Here is a 16,034-nt window from a genome sequence, read left to right as displayed (position 1 = left end):
TTCATCAAAACTGAAACAGACTGGCTTTATCCACTAAAGATACTGGAAAAGTCAGCCAAATTTACATTGATCAGAACTCTGCAGTTATGGAGCTTTTTGAGTGATGCTTTCAATACACAGCCTTGAATCTACTATAGCCTTCACTTGCGCAGTGTTACAGGCATACTACTATAATAAGAAACACACGCCTAAGAATCCTGACTAGTGCCATAAAAGGAAAGATACTGAAAACCCTTCACAGAGCTGAGAAACGTGCATGACAGTAATCTCCAACATCATCACAAGGTTTCACACCTCACAGATAGTTTTCATGGTTTATAGGCTTATAGAATTGATTTGTTTCTTGTCTGAACTTATCACCTGTAAAAATCATTTCCAACAGTTTTTTTCTCTTATGATTCTTTATAATGCATTAATGACATCTGAAATGCATCTATAGCCTCACTTTCAATATTATGAAAACAGTATGAAATATACATTATACATTTTAGTGTTTTGTTCAATCTATCACCATGGTCACCATGGAGTGACTGTGATATCAAGTACAGTTTTGTGGTATACAATCTCTGGCGTATATAAATACCTAGTATTTGGCAAGTTGATGGGCATGCATGTGTACGGTGTGCACCATTATTGTTGACAACTATATTCAACTCTTGTACTGCATTGCAATGTAATTAATTCTGGTCTTGTACTGAATTATATAAACTATGCATAATACATATTCAGCTTACGTTAATGGAGCAAAATTCTGGGTTTTGCGACTTGCTGTGATAAGAAGTAGACCAAGAAAGTGTTGTTGTTACATGACGGAACAAAAATACTGAACATTTTTTTAGAAACTACAGTCATTGGGCTTGTAACAGGGAATAGATTTATCCCATCTCTGTTTATTACCATGTTGAAGTTGACCTTTAACAAAACCTCTATTCTTAAGTGCACAATTCTGTTCCAACTCAAATTAGGTCCCTAGACAGCTACATGTCCATGCAACTTCAGAACAATATGTAATTTGCATATCCAGGTAGTGATTACGAATTCAGAGTAAGTCTAGTTTTGATAAATTATTATTCTCAATCAAAAAAGCTGTTAATATTTGCAGAGATGATAATTTCCAATACTGCATTAACATTTTCATGTCAGGTTTGCGGTAATGTGAATATTGATTTTCTATTCACCAAATCTATGAACCTTTTAGTGAAACACTGTACTTTATTGTGTTTCACTTCAACACTGAGAGCATAGCTCTGCACTCAGGGACCAAATTGCTAAGGCATACAGTAAGGAGCATATATATTGGATTTTCTATTGCTCAAACCTGTCCTTGTTTTTTGTACGTGCCATTCTTATGAGATTAGTGTAATTTTGAAATACTAGAGCTCTGATGTGTATAGATTTGAAACGTGAGCAGGCAACATATCGTGACTTGATAATATAAATGCATTTTCTGATTGAAGCAAACACACTGATACAATTTTCCACTATAAGAAAGATGTTGACTTTCCATTAATTTATAGAAAGACCGCGAGAGATTGTGGAATCTGACTTTCACTGACCCGTCCTTTGGCGAATACAATTGCTTTATCTCTGAGAACAAGCTATAGGAAAAGCACTGGAAAATCATTCATTTGCACAAAGCTATCTTTTGATAGAGAGTAGGCTAATAGCTTGGTACAGCACAGTTACATTACATGATAAATTGAAACCTATCTTGTTATGAAAGTGTGCAAATTTAGGACGTATATTATGTGCAAGGATTCATGCATTCACACATGAACAATGATGAAATAATCTTTCACCTTTCACTATCCAAGCCACAATACTTGAAGATGGAAAGATAATTTGCATATGAATATGCTCCAATTTCATACTGCAGTACTGCGGTACTCAGGAAATTTCAAGCTGATAATTTGGAAACACTATACAACTGCATCGATGAAATTACTTGTTTCTTGGAAAAAATTTTTATTCATCAGAGCTATTTTTATTTATCTTGAGCAGGGATTTTTATCAAATGCCTTTGGAGAGGTATCATATAGCTCTGATTACGATAGGAATTTTGCTGTTCAGTAGAACATGGCACATGGTAGTACTTGTTACTCAGTTGCGGAGCAAAAGCACATTTGCTAACAGCACATTCACATCCTACATGTATTAAAAAGATCTTTCATGATGTCCAAAGTTTATCTTCACTCCTTCAACAGAAGCATTCACTCATTGCTGCGAACAAACACAACACCCTGAGTCAAGAAGATAACAATTTTCAAATGTCAAAGGCAGAACTCTGGCTTTCATCAATTTGCCAATTGATCTGTCCTTGCCCCAGGGGGAGGTTTGAAGAGGTCCCCTGCACACGTCACAATGAAAGTAACACACAAAAAACACCACACACTTCAAAGTTGCCAACAAGCTGAAAAGAAAGTGATCCCATCAACAAAGCCGACACTTAAATCAATGATTGCTCACAAAATACCGCACAATGTTTCCCTCTCTACCCTTAAACAAACTTCCTGCCAGTTTTGCTTTCTTTGTGAAATAGTTTTTGAAAATCCTAAGCGACCTACAATGAAGATAATTAGGCACTTGATGGTTGTAAAAACAATCTGGATCAGCAGGGCAATCCCCATCAGAGTACCATCCCTCACCTCTGATGGTCATTTGCTGACTATTTCAGGTTGAGGTGTAGAGGATAGAAGATATATAGCTGTAACTATCAATGATTTTCATCACTAGTTTTTGTTTTTAATATCAGCTAAAACCATATTAAGACGCACAGTATTCAGCTTATCAACTCAGCCTTTACGAGTATAGACTGCAATGTTGAAAAGTGAAGTCTGGTCCACACTAGAATTCAAACATGAAAGGTATACATTTTACATGTACAGATGCTGTGTTGACAAGCTAAATAGCATGTGTTTTAACATGCTTTGGAAGTAGAACAAGAACGTGCAGTTGACATACAAATAAAAACAGTACAAAGAACTGTAAAGAAAATATGGCTACTGGCCTTCAATGTGGAGTCATGTCTCATGGACATTACTCAGTCTCATATAAACATTATGTACATAAATATTCTTTATCAACTTCATACATCTGTAACTTTTGAAGAACTTTTGTTACGTAAGCAGATACATTTTCAAGTTGAAATACAGAGTATTAGTTTCACAAGCACAAACGAAATATTGAGTAAATAGTATGCAATGCTAGTCTACGCTAAAATTCAGCTATCTAAAATACATCTGGACAGTACTTAATACCGTCTATGTTGACTGAGAGAACATCTATTGAAATTTCATGATAGGGGGAAACACGGGAAACTACATTTTATGGACAGAACAAAATTGCTGCAAAAATACAGATGAATTATGGCTGATGGAACTTCAATTTGTAGAATTGGTGAACTCGAACAGAAGACAATAGGAAGTGCTCTTCATGTATAGGGGTTACCATTTAATAAGCAAATTATATGTTTAATAGAAACAATTAAGGTTATGGTCATTTGAAAATGGAATGACAAAAATTAATATTTTATTAACTTGAAGACATTGCATGTATGTAATTTTTGCAGTCAAAGAAAATCCTGGCACAGTTGACTTTATAAGACAGACCAAAATTCAAAATTTCTATTGATTCAAAAATCTGCTGGTGCTACCCTGAAATTTGGGAAAGTGTGATCTATCGGCATGGGTGTCACACATTCCACTTGCAGTACCACATCTTTCTGTATTCTGTCAAAACACCTATACTACTTGTGGCTAATGATGATGATCTTCAGAACAAATGGACAAGAGGAATATGCCCCTGTGATACATTGCCTTGGTAATGCTCCAGGCATACATGTACGTAGTTTGTTGCCTTGGTGTAACCTGGGATACTTGGGGAGTGATAACAGCAGATGCATAAACGCAATAGTATCATTCTTTGCCTACTGCAATGCTCTGGTTGCCTTTTCTATACATATTACACCTTTAACCTTTCCGCCCACATGTGGGCTTCACCTCATCAGCAACAAAAACACAAAGGACTCCTCATGAAAACACACTTTTGAATGGGTTTACGGCAGTTTCTAATTTTCTTCTGTTGAATTATTCCATGACGACATGGATTGTATAGAAATACTGCAAACATGTAGGAGACTTTGATCAGTCCACACAATGGAACTATCTACCCTGTATGTTGGCTGGTGATCAGCAACAAAAGAATTAGAAATATTAAATCAATCAATCTTGCCAACGAGCTGTACTCTCCCAACTGCTGTTTTCAATTACACAAAGGTGTAACAAAGCCTACCTTATCAGTAATTTGTTCAATTTATTACAATTTTCGGACATACCTCATGACATTAAAATTGTTACAAATATAATCAGCACTATTATTTATTAATAATTAATTATCAAAAGTATTTATTTCAAATCTATTTTGGTACATTTCTCTTAAATTTTAATTGTAATGCTCTGATGATGATAAATTCATGTTTGATTTCTTACACAGAGTCAATTTGAAAATTTTTTCAGGGATTTTGTTAAAAGCAAATAGTCATTTTGGTCAGTTGGTTGTTTTTCCAAAATTCACAATAATTTGTATGTACAGCATGCTCATTGCTGTCTAGTCTTCCATTATTTATTCTACTTGCAAAGTCCTGTCTAGACCAAGCCCGGTATGTAAACAGGATTACAAAAAGAATTTTTTTTTATCATAAGCACAGAGAGGCATTTATTTTTCTTTCAAATTTTTCGAGATAAAAATTGCAAACACTTTGACAATCTTGGTTAGGACAAAACTAATACATTTTTGAGAGATACAGTGGCTATATCACATAACATTCCCAGGCTTCATTAAAGGTATTTTTTTTTCCCCAGCACAGAAATTTGATTCACACTTTAAATGCCGCCGTCAAGGGTCAAAGGTCAATATAGCTTGGTCCATTAGTTTCAGTTCGTGGTTATTTAATCGATAAAATATCGTGATATGATATCAAATTAATTCAGGTTCCTGCATTCTGCAAATTATTTATACACGGTAGAGAAAAATGATATGTAATACAACTTTAAAAATCCATCTCATTCCATTTATGTTTTGCCAGGTCATTGGAAGTTCAATCGCCTTACTTTGGAACGGCACAGTCCTTTTCCTCGTTTTATTAACAATCGGAGACCGTTATACATTCCAAATACACAAGGCCATCAGGGGATCAAATCGTGGACTTTAAAAAACAGACTGTCAGGATTTTTTATTGATTTGTTGTATTTTGGTAAAAGACAAAGAAAAAGCCATTACAAATGGAAATCAAGAAGCCCTGCAAAGAATAACACACACACACACACACATGAAAACAACGAAAATTGACATACATGTATTTAGTTAAAGGAAAGGAAAATCATAAAATGATCAAATATAGTGAATTCACCAAAGTGATTAACAAAGTGTAGCACACTCAGGGTGAGCTATTTCTCTAGGGGCTTGGAAACGTCATCTGAAACAAGTTTATTTCTTGCCCAAGGGCAATTTGACAGAAATCAGATTTTCAAGGTATTTTCAGTTTCGTCCCTGTGTGATTGGTGAAGATTAGCACCTGAGCAGCTATTTAAATCTTCGCAATGTGAGAAAATTCAGTGAGATGTGCACATTTTGACTCTAATAATCTACCCAATGAAATGCTAAATGCCTTTGTTTGACGTGGTTGTCATTCACCCGGAAGCTCTCAAGGAAATGCAAAGCCAGGAACCAGTGTGAGGAAAGGTCACAACTACAGACGACGGATATGACCCACATAGTAAGGATGTTAGGCATCAAGTCTGAGCTGCATAGAAAGCCATTTGTATTTGTGTGATTTATGATTGAACAACTAAACTGCCTATTCGTGACGAAAAAATTTGTTCAAACATTTTTTTTGCGGGAGCCACTGCTTGTAGTGCTTTGGTTCTGCATAGACAAATATTTCTAAGAATTACCTTTCAGAGCCAAACATTTCAACATGTAAAAGGTTATTTCGCTAAACCCTTGATAAAATTATACAAGTCATTTGAATTTCAAGACATTGCGGATTTTCAAAAAGTGTAAATCTCTAACACTTCACACCATCAAAAGTATACATGCTTGGGTATTACCAACCTTTGGCGTTGATTTATGGAGAAAGAAGGCACAAAGTTACCGTATTGACACCTGTTTACACAAAAATACTGGATAATTTGTGATAAGGGCCTTAGAATGCAAGGTCAAAGCCAATGAGTGGAAACGCTTGCATAAGACATGTCCATAAATTGATGTAGACAAACGAAGTTTTGTATTTCATTCATTTTCCTTGGTTCTGTGCAGGTCATATACATTTTGTGAGTAAAGTGGAAAAAAAGAATTACGCAAAGTGTGATATGGAATTTCTGAATCTCAGTAAGATGTTAGCATGTAGAACAAGTACATTGAAGGTGCAATTTTCCCCTCCTAAAATTGCCTCTTTCCTGTACCATTAAATTTCTCTACTGCCAACTAATCCCACTTTTGTGACGAAATCTCCACACAGTTGCCTCTTTCTCTCAGCAAATTATGCTCTGCACAAAAGATATCAAAGTGTTGACGAAAAAGATGGTGTGCTGCCAAAATGAGTGGTCTGATCTCTCATGCACAGGAAGGACCAATGAAATGGCTTCTTTATATGGCATACATGTATGTGATTCACAAAACTATTTAAAGTGATCAGTAATTGGTTAAAGGAAACGCCAACAGTTCTAACCACACTTCACTGAAACAGCTGTCTGTACAAATGTTTGAAACTGTCCGATTTGATTTTGGAGTAATTGGTCACTGCTGCAGGGATAGCAGGGATATGGATTAGCAGGATATGAATTAATCTTGAACATCAAAAGAAAATATATGAATGACGAGAACTTTCACACTATTAGCGTAACATATTGTCTTTAGACTGTTGACAGTTGTATGCGCCATTTTGTCACTGCAGTAACACTGGACATGGCTCAGTCAAGAGCTGATACCTCATGCCTTCAGCACTTGCAATCATGCCTTGTCATGCAGTCTCGTGCCTTCAGTGCTATGCCTGCCACCACCCCACCAGACCCCTGTATGTGCAAGAGTCTATACCAATAATAGAAGAGGCACAAGGGACTGTTGACAGTCTACATTACCCTATATTATAGGTGTAGTTCAGAACCTCATTGTGATATGTGATGTGTAGACTCTTTCACTGTCCTTCGTTGGCTATTCACTGTAGCTGGTGTAGCCTGGTTCAATGATTTAGCATGCTGGCTACGTGTAGCCAGCTCACTAAGCCGGCTATACTGGCTTGTGCTGAGCCATGCCTAACTGTGTAGCCAGCGAGGGGCTGTGAGAGAATCTGTATATATGGAAGACTGTAGTCTATCTGTACTGTTTGCAAGATTGACAGAAAAATATTCTGTACTTATGACACTTAAAGTGGTGACCTGTGAGGGAACAGCTGTGTGTATCAAGCTACTATGTAAAGTTATTGAAGCAGAGTAGCTTGTTGTGTTTTCTGGCTACTTGATCCAGTTACTGTGAGAATAAAATATGACCTACTTTTATACCATAAAGGTATAGCCAAGTGGCTGCATAATAATATCCATTAGCCGCCAGAGTCAAAAGGCATATATATAGCACAACATTTTGAAGCCATTTTGTTGAATGACTCTTAATATTTCCAGTGTAATATAATACAATTACAATAAGGCATGGTTATGCTGTAGGCTGTCTTGCAGTCTATTGAATTACTAACTGCGTATGAATGTACTCGCAGAATGTACAAATACAGTGAAAGTATGTGGAGAAAGAGCTGGCCATAATATTAATATCACATCTCTCATTTCATATCCATATTTGTAATCTCTTGATACTTTCCCTTCCAATTCTTAGCCATCCCTGAAATGGAAAGTACTTGCCTTGTTCTGGGTGGTCTTTATACAAATTTACAAAGATCTTGTATCTTGATTTGGCTAAGTGCTGTCACATGACAAACTTGCATGAAAGCCACACTTTATAGGAATTGCATTCTTCCAACAAACCAGGTAGAATGCTCACAGCCAACAAGCAAAATGTAAAAACACACACACTGACAGAAATCTTGTTTTTAGTATAGATGTACATATACTGGTTCAAGCATCAAGGGCATTTTTTTTAGTTTATTAAGATGTATTGAAATAAATTTTCATCACTTAGTATTTTTATTGTAAAATTATTGAATATTTCAATCTCAAAATTGAATGAGAATTGGTGTATAAATTAAACAATATTTATTACTTCCTGCTTTTTGACCATTTCGAGGAGTTGCCCCTCCCATGCCAACAGCTGTCATGCCCCTCCCATCCCAACAGCTGTCAAATAACATTGAAAAACGGTATTTCAAACTCTTAGCATGAACCAAGGCCCATTAATCATTACATGTATTTCTGCAAAAAAAAAGAATGTTTCAGTGAAAACATCCAATACATCAGCACACCTCTCATCAGTCATACATGCCCATGAAGTCAGGTGTCACATTTTCCAATTCTGACTAAATACCGATGAGAAATGAAGTTGACAGGAAAAAGTGCTGGGGTCACATTTAGGAAATAAATTTTCACATCTACAGGGACACGGCTATGGCAACATCTATTAACTGGTTTATGTACACATGACGATCAAAGCCATGAATTGGTACTCATTCTCAGTATTGGTATTACCAGAATTTAATGTACAATATTTCCTATTATCATGCTAATTGTGGAGCAACAATTTCATTAAATTTTGAATTTCAAAGAAACAATGGATTCTTATCTGCTTATAAGAAATGTAAACGAACTCAATGGGCAGAAGCTCAATGTTTACTAGTAAAAGTATGCAAATTTAAATGTTTGAAACTTATTCAATTTTTGTCCGTATAATCATGACAAATGTACATCAAAGACTAGTCTAGAATTTAGCCTTCTTTTCAGTGGTTTTGAGTTTGAAATTAGGGCTTGATTCTAGACTGAGATCAAAGATCACATTGTCACATGTAAAACAGTGAGTTCTGGCCGACTGCAAGATAAAACTACTGAGTTTGATGATGAAATTCACTGAACAGGCAAAGGCTACGTGGCAAACATTTATGTGTTTGTCTGAAAATGAGTTGTAAACACATTCCTTCCTAAAATTGCTCATTGATACTTTAGTACAAGTGTTCAACAAAACTAATTAATTATAGCCTTTCTGGCTGTTATTTACGTCATCAAAGCAACAACACTGTGAAAATGTAAGAAACCATATCTCGCTGTTTACAATTCACACTGATTAAATGGCACAATCTTTCAATAAAAATTTTCTGCATGCCAGTCCATTTCCCCCTGGGCATCATCATCAATAACAATCTTCAGTAGTTACCATGGCAGAAGAAATCTTTGACTGTTACTATGGCAGGAGAGATCTTCTGTTGTTAACAAGGCAGGAGAGACAGAGGAATATATAGGGATAACAAACTATTATGTATAATGTTGTCTGTGCCCAATCTGAATATGGCGTATTCAAATCTTTTGCTGACTGTTCTTGAAGCATAAATTGTTGTTTGGTTAAAAATTGCTTTTTCCAAAGTGTCTCCTACTGTGGTGTAATCGCAAATTGGCCCTTAATTGTCAGTCCCCTGTTTGCAATCGCTGATTTGATGAGGAAATATGTTGAAAACATTTCTGTTTACATCTCGACTATTTCATGAACTGTTGTATTGAATATTGGCAAATTCAGTGAAGAGAAAACGTCAAAGATGTCCTTGAGTCGAACATTTTGGAATACAGCAGCGGTGATGATGACAACACATGAATAATCACAACATTGATTATTTTCAAAATAAATATACGTAGGATAAAACAGAATTTCTATTATTTTATTTTTGTTATTGTCACTTAATTGTCTCTTTCTTTTTAAAAACCTGAGTAAAAAACCTCTCTTTCACTCAGTATCTCACAACACGAGGCAACATGACCTTCTCTGGTAACATGACATCATAAAAAGAAAAAGACAAAATCACAAACTTTTTCTCAATTTGATACTGACCACACACTAGTCAATTTTGGCAAGGTGTCTTCCCATTTCCATGATCACATCTGTTGATGCAATTTTTTTTCAGTTATACTTTGATTTTAGGAACAGCATTGTATGAGCTGGTCTCGAGATCCGTCTCTCTGTCCGGCTTGAACAAAAAGCCATTTAATATACTACGGGTCAAAAATTTGTATAAAGGCACTTCCTCCTGCCCTTGTTTAAAATCCAGGGCTGATTTTGAAACGAAGTCCTCATTTTACACACCTGGCATTGTTATCTGTACAGAACTGTATAAACCACAATATGAATACAAGAATACAAGTACACATACTTCTCGTTTTGGAAATTAGTGCCACCTACATGTCAGCAAGGTATTATGATAATAGAGGAAAGATATGAAAACTTTGATCAGGTTTTTGTTATTTTTGTTCAATAAGTCTGTTTTTGTTCATTGCTGTTAATGTGTTGAAACAAAATACCTAGCCTAGCTGACAAAACATATAGTGAAAATTGCAACCTTATGGTTGAACAAATGAATTGTAGTCAGTCTTACAACTATAACATTATGGACATGATAACAAACACACACATAGGGCAGTGTTGATGAGCTGAATACAAGCCACTTTGAATGATTGCGAGAGCAAGAAAAGAAACTGTATTTCACGAACAGAACAAACAACTGGAAAAAAACATCAACAGTACAACTAATAGAGCTGTAAAATGTAAAAAAATCTGCTACAAGCAAAACAAACTAAACGGTCACGTCTGAACACAGCTTATGTCTCTAGGATAGGTGCTATGCATGATTAGTTTTTACTGGAGGATGAAAGTTGCTGACAGTGCCGGCTACATCTTTGCAAAATCTTGACTGTTCAAAGAGAATCAGGTTCCTGAACATTATCATTCCTGGAAATATGTTTTTTTCCCTTTTGAATAGAGTTAGACATGCAATCAAAGATAAACTTTAATATAAAACTGTCAAACCGAGGATGACAGATGGTGAGCACCGAGTGCAAACTTTTACGGCTAAATTTTGATATATCTACAGCCATATAATATGGAAATGATAGGAAAAATAATGCAAACAGAAACAATACATTGGCAACACCATACTAATTTGCTGCTTTTAACATCCTTACAGCATGTTATCACAATGCAAATCACAGAACCCATACCAATCTGATTGAAACAAGTCATCGTTGATGACACAGTCCCCACTTATTAATGGGTGCTTTGATTACAGGTCCTCAGAGAGGATAGAGTCCTCTTCATTAGGTCTGTGATAAAAATACTTTTGAATAAATTCGCTTGATACATGTCTGAGTTGTAGTTCAGGAGATGAAAAAATCGTAATAAAATGGCCACATGGTGGCCATATGGATCGAATCACAAAACAAATCAATGTGCATATGTATGACATAGGTCAATGTCCTTGTACCAAGTTTGAATAAAATTGGTTGAGATATGCCTGAGTTATGGCTCTGTACATGAAAAAAATCGTAAAAAATGGCCGCACAGCGGCCATATTGGATCGTATCACAAAACGAATTGATGTGTATAGCTATGACATTGGTCAATGTCCTTGTACCAACTTTGAATAAAATCTGTAATAACATGCCTGAGTTATGACTCTGTACATGAAAAAATCGTAATAAAATGGCCGCCTGCTGGTAGCCATATTGGATCGTATCACAAAAACAAATCAATGTGCATATGTATGACATAGGTCAATGTCCTTGTACCAATTTTGAATGAAATTGGTTGAGATATGCCTGAGTTATGGCTCTGTACATGAAAAAATCGTAACAAAATGGCTGCACGGCGGCCATATTGGATTGTATCACAAAACAAATTGATGTGCATAGCTATGACATTGGTCAATGTCCTTGTACCAACTTTGAATAAAATCTGTAGAAACATGCCTGAGTTATGGCTCTGTACATGAAAAAATCGTAATAAAATGGCCGCCTGGCGGCCATATTGGATCGTATCACAAAACAAATCCACGTGCATATGTATGACATAGGTCAATGTCCTTGTACCAATTTTGAATGAAATTGGTTGAGATATGCCTGAGTTATGGCTCTGTACATGAAAAAATCGTAACAAAATGGCCGCACAGCGGCCATATTGGATCGTATCACAAAAAGAATCGACGTGCATATCTATGACATTGGTCAATGTCCTTGTACCAACTTTGAATAAAATCAGTTGAAACATGCCTGAATTATGGCTCTGTACATGAAAAAATCGTAATAAAATGGCCGCCTGGCAGCCATATTGGATCGTATCACAAAACAAATTGATGTGCATCTGTATGACATATGAAGTAATCCTTGTACCAAGTTTGAATGAAATCGCTTCAGGCATCTCTGAGATATCTGCGTGAACGGACGGACGGACGCACGCACGCACCGCACGGAACGCACGCAACACACGCACGGACATGACCAAACCTATAAGTCCCCCCGGACGGTGTCCGTGGGGACTAAAAATAATAAAAAATTGTCATCTGTGGTCTACATGAACATTATCCAACTCTTGATCTTACAGAATGCGGGCAGATAACCACTTCAGTTTAGTTTCACTTCTCATAAAAAGATTACTTATGGTAACGTGTGCAGACATTGTATCACATTGACATGCTCGCTACTACTGTTTAGTTCCAGCAAATGAAATTAAAACAACTTGCTGTAAAATATTTGAATTATTACACACACATATCTTGGCATCTTCTCCATTCATAAACGTCAAAGATAACAGGTATAAAAGTCACTGAGTAAACAAACTACCTTAGGATTTATCGACCAGTAAAGTTGGCAGCTACATGTATGTTTACAAAAATTTTACCCCTTCAGAAATGATCAGAATTATTCCCAGTGAACAAATCAGTTCAGTGAACACCTGACTGGTGATGGATTTAGATAGCCGTCTAGACCGGTGGCAAAATTTGTTATAAATATTTGCATGTGCATGGAGTGAATGACCCACGCAGGAAACGTCGTGTTTTCTCAGAAAAAACACAGTTGAGTTGTAAAGGTTAATGCTGTTTAACAAGCCAGTGACCCAATGACCTTCCCAGCAAAGAGCATGGCAAGCACTTTACATGTGTGCTTCTCTCGGGGATTAAATAGAAAACAACTATGAAACAATCAACAAATCAAACACAGGACATATATTTTCATCAGATTTTGCTTGCATTAGTAAGGGAAGCTGGCTGGTAGATTTTACTTATCTCTTTATCAAAGTTCTTTTGAGCATTGGTGAATAAAAAAGCTGTATCTCTTAGAGCACAACAACAGAAATGTTATCAAAGTTATAAAACCAAATATTTAAACCATTTCTGCTAACCATGGAAACACAACTGCCTCTAAAATCATGGAAGACAACTGACTAGCCATGTGATAAAAACTCATGGGCATTCAACCTGAGTAAAGTATATGTTAGAATTTACAACACACCATTATCACAAAAAGAAAAATGTTTATTTCACTATAAATTGTGTACAATTAATCCTCTACTAGTCTACACATTTGCTATTGGACATCAAAACACAGTCTTGTGCAAAGACTTTGGAATTTCAAAGCTAGGCATTAACCCTTATCCTGCTATGTTCATGTCACCATCAGGTCAGTTGGTTAACACTACTGAAGCATAACATGTCCCATATGTCGTATTTTAACAAGAACTGAGACATTTGAGAGGGCCCCTGAAAACATTGATACTGTACACATGATTTCTGTGGACTAGAGCTGCTACAACAGACCAAGTCAGGTGGGTGAACATACATATGGTTTTGGCTCAATACTGCTTTTTATTGACTTGGTAGATGGGGAAGTGATACATGGATGATGTACAGTCTGGCAAGAAAAAGGCTTGAGTCCACAACTTTTACTTGTTTTATAATTATTTTGAGGATCTTCACGCCAAAATGATCAGATGCATCAAATTTCAAAGAGATTTGTATGCATCTGTAAAACTGTACACATCTACGTGATCACTGGAAACAAGAAAGGTTGCAGAGTACTACAGATCCCCTTTTCTGCCAAGTTCACATTCCACTGTCAGATCAAGTTCGTTAAAACTAGTAAAGCAAAACATGTCCCATATGGTGCATATGTCCCATATATATAATTTGTGGAATTGAAGGTCCCTGAAGACAGAGATACTGTAAACATAAATTTTACAGACTAAGGCTGCTTGCTACTATAACAGACCAAGCAAAGCGGGTGAAAATACATATGATTTTGGCTCAGTACTGCTTGTCACTGACTCGACAGTCTGGCAGTTAAAGGGATACCTTTGCGTGTTGCACATCACAAATATTGCCACTAGGAAGGGCTGAGAGTTCAGTGAAAGTGAAAAGACTATGATATAACATGCTTTTTATTCTGTGGTTGGTGACAATAGTGAAGATACTCCCCCTGAGTTGTTATTGTTTCTGCCCTTGTGCTGCGTAGGAAGTGACATCACAAGGCCGAATGCACAACAGGAAAGGCAAACCTGAGAAATTGCAAATGATGTTACAAACACACAAAATCTTGTAAATCGTATACTGATTCTGTTGCTAGCCAATGGAAACATACAGTGCAAAAACTAATGTCTTAAAACTTTACTTTAGAAGTTTTTTTGAATGCACAGTCTAGATGCAGACTTTGACTTCATACATAGTATTTTTTGGAATTCATATGATGTTAGAAAATCAGCCTAAAAATGATAATTCTTCCAGCATTGGAACTGACATACATACATAACAGACATGCATATACTTGCAATGACAATAAATTTAAATATTCTCAAAAGAGCAGTTAAAGGGCATAGAATGCTGCCAAAATCTTTTAATTTTAAAGAACTCATTATCATACGAACTTCCTTTATGAAAGTCATGTAACTGAGCCACTATGCAATCTGATATTTAGAGAAGAACTGGACTTTCAGAATGATCCCACTCTTATATGACAAGAACATTTTCAGAATTTGCATAAATCAAAGAAAAGGAGTATATGTTTATAATTGGCGAGGTCTTTAAACCAGAGAGGAAACTTAACGACTCTACTGTGTTTGTCACCAGCAATATGTAATTCAACTGAAATTTCTTGGGTCTCAACCTGCTGAAAGCATTTATATGTATGAATACAATGTAGTGTGATGACTGAAAATGACTAAGTTTGAATAGAAAATCAAAATACTGGCGAGCTGTTATTTTTCATATCTGCAGTACAATGCTAAAGGAAACAACATCCAACTGTCACTTTTTTACAGGGTTACTGTAAAGAAGATTACCGGTACCCTGTAATGTAATTTGGCACAGGAAATGGCTGTCTTCTACCTGAGCTGGCACCGAGAAAGTTAACATTTTATTGTTATGCATGTACTCAAAGAGAGTAAACAATGTTGTGTTTATAATATTATGTGACTTCTTTCATCGGAGTACATCCATTCCAGAAACAAAGTTTCAAGGTTTGCAAGGATAAATGGATAGATGGTGTGTGTGCAAAATGAACAAAGCCATCACTTCATCAGAAGGATAGTTGCAGACATACAAGAATGGAACCACTGATGTACCCCGGGTAGGAACACCATGTTGAAAGCCTTGTGTAAACACGGGGGTAAGAACTCTGGATCTACCTCTATGGTGTAAGAAACATACTTTGAAACTATCAGATCTATGTGGGCGCTATTAAACAGTGACTGATGAAAATGTGTGGGCGTTAATGCTATTACATACTAGCATACATATATAGCATATTCATGTACTATCATCACTTCTATACGAAACCTGACATGTACACGTATGTGGGTAGTACCATTGACATTGATTGATAACTGTGACCTTTTAGGGCCACCACCACTGTCAATGATGAGCATAATGATAACCACATGGGGTTACTATGGAAGTTATCTATGACAGAGTGAATACTATATATTTTTCAAAGAAAACCTTTAAGGCTAGTTAAGCATATATAACTAATAAGTATACAACAATTGTATCTTTTTATCAGTAAACAATCTAT

General features: G+C 36.1%; 1 protein-coding gene across 1 annotated transcript in view; it reads right to left on the bottom strand.

Annotated features, from left to right (window-relative positions):
• Positions 1-16,034, bottom strand: part of LOC139145296 (SH2B adapter protein 2-like) — a 49,155-nt gene that overhangs the window by 31,993 nt on the left and 1,128 nt on the right.

The sequence above is a fragment of the Ptychodera flava genome, chromosome 12, assembly GCF_041260155.1.
Source record: "Ptychodera flava strain L36383 chromosome 12, AS_Pfla_20210202, whole genome shotgun sequence".
Taxonomy (NCBI): Eukaryota; Metazoa; Hemichordata; class Enteropneusta; family Ptychoderidae; genus Ptychodera; species Ptychodera flava.
This window is presented reverse-complemented; position numbering and strand designations above follow the sequence as displayed.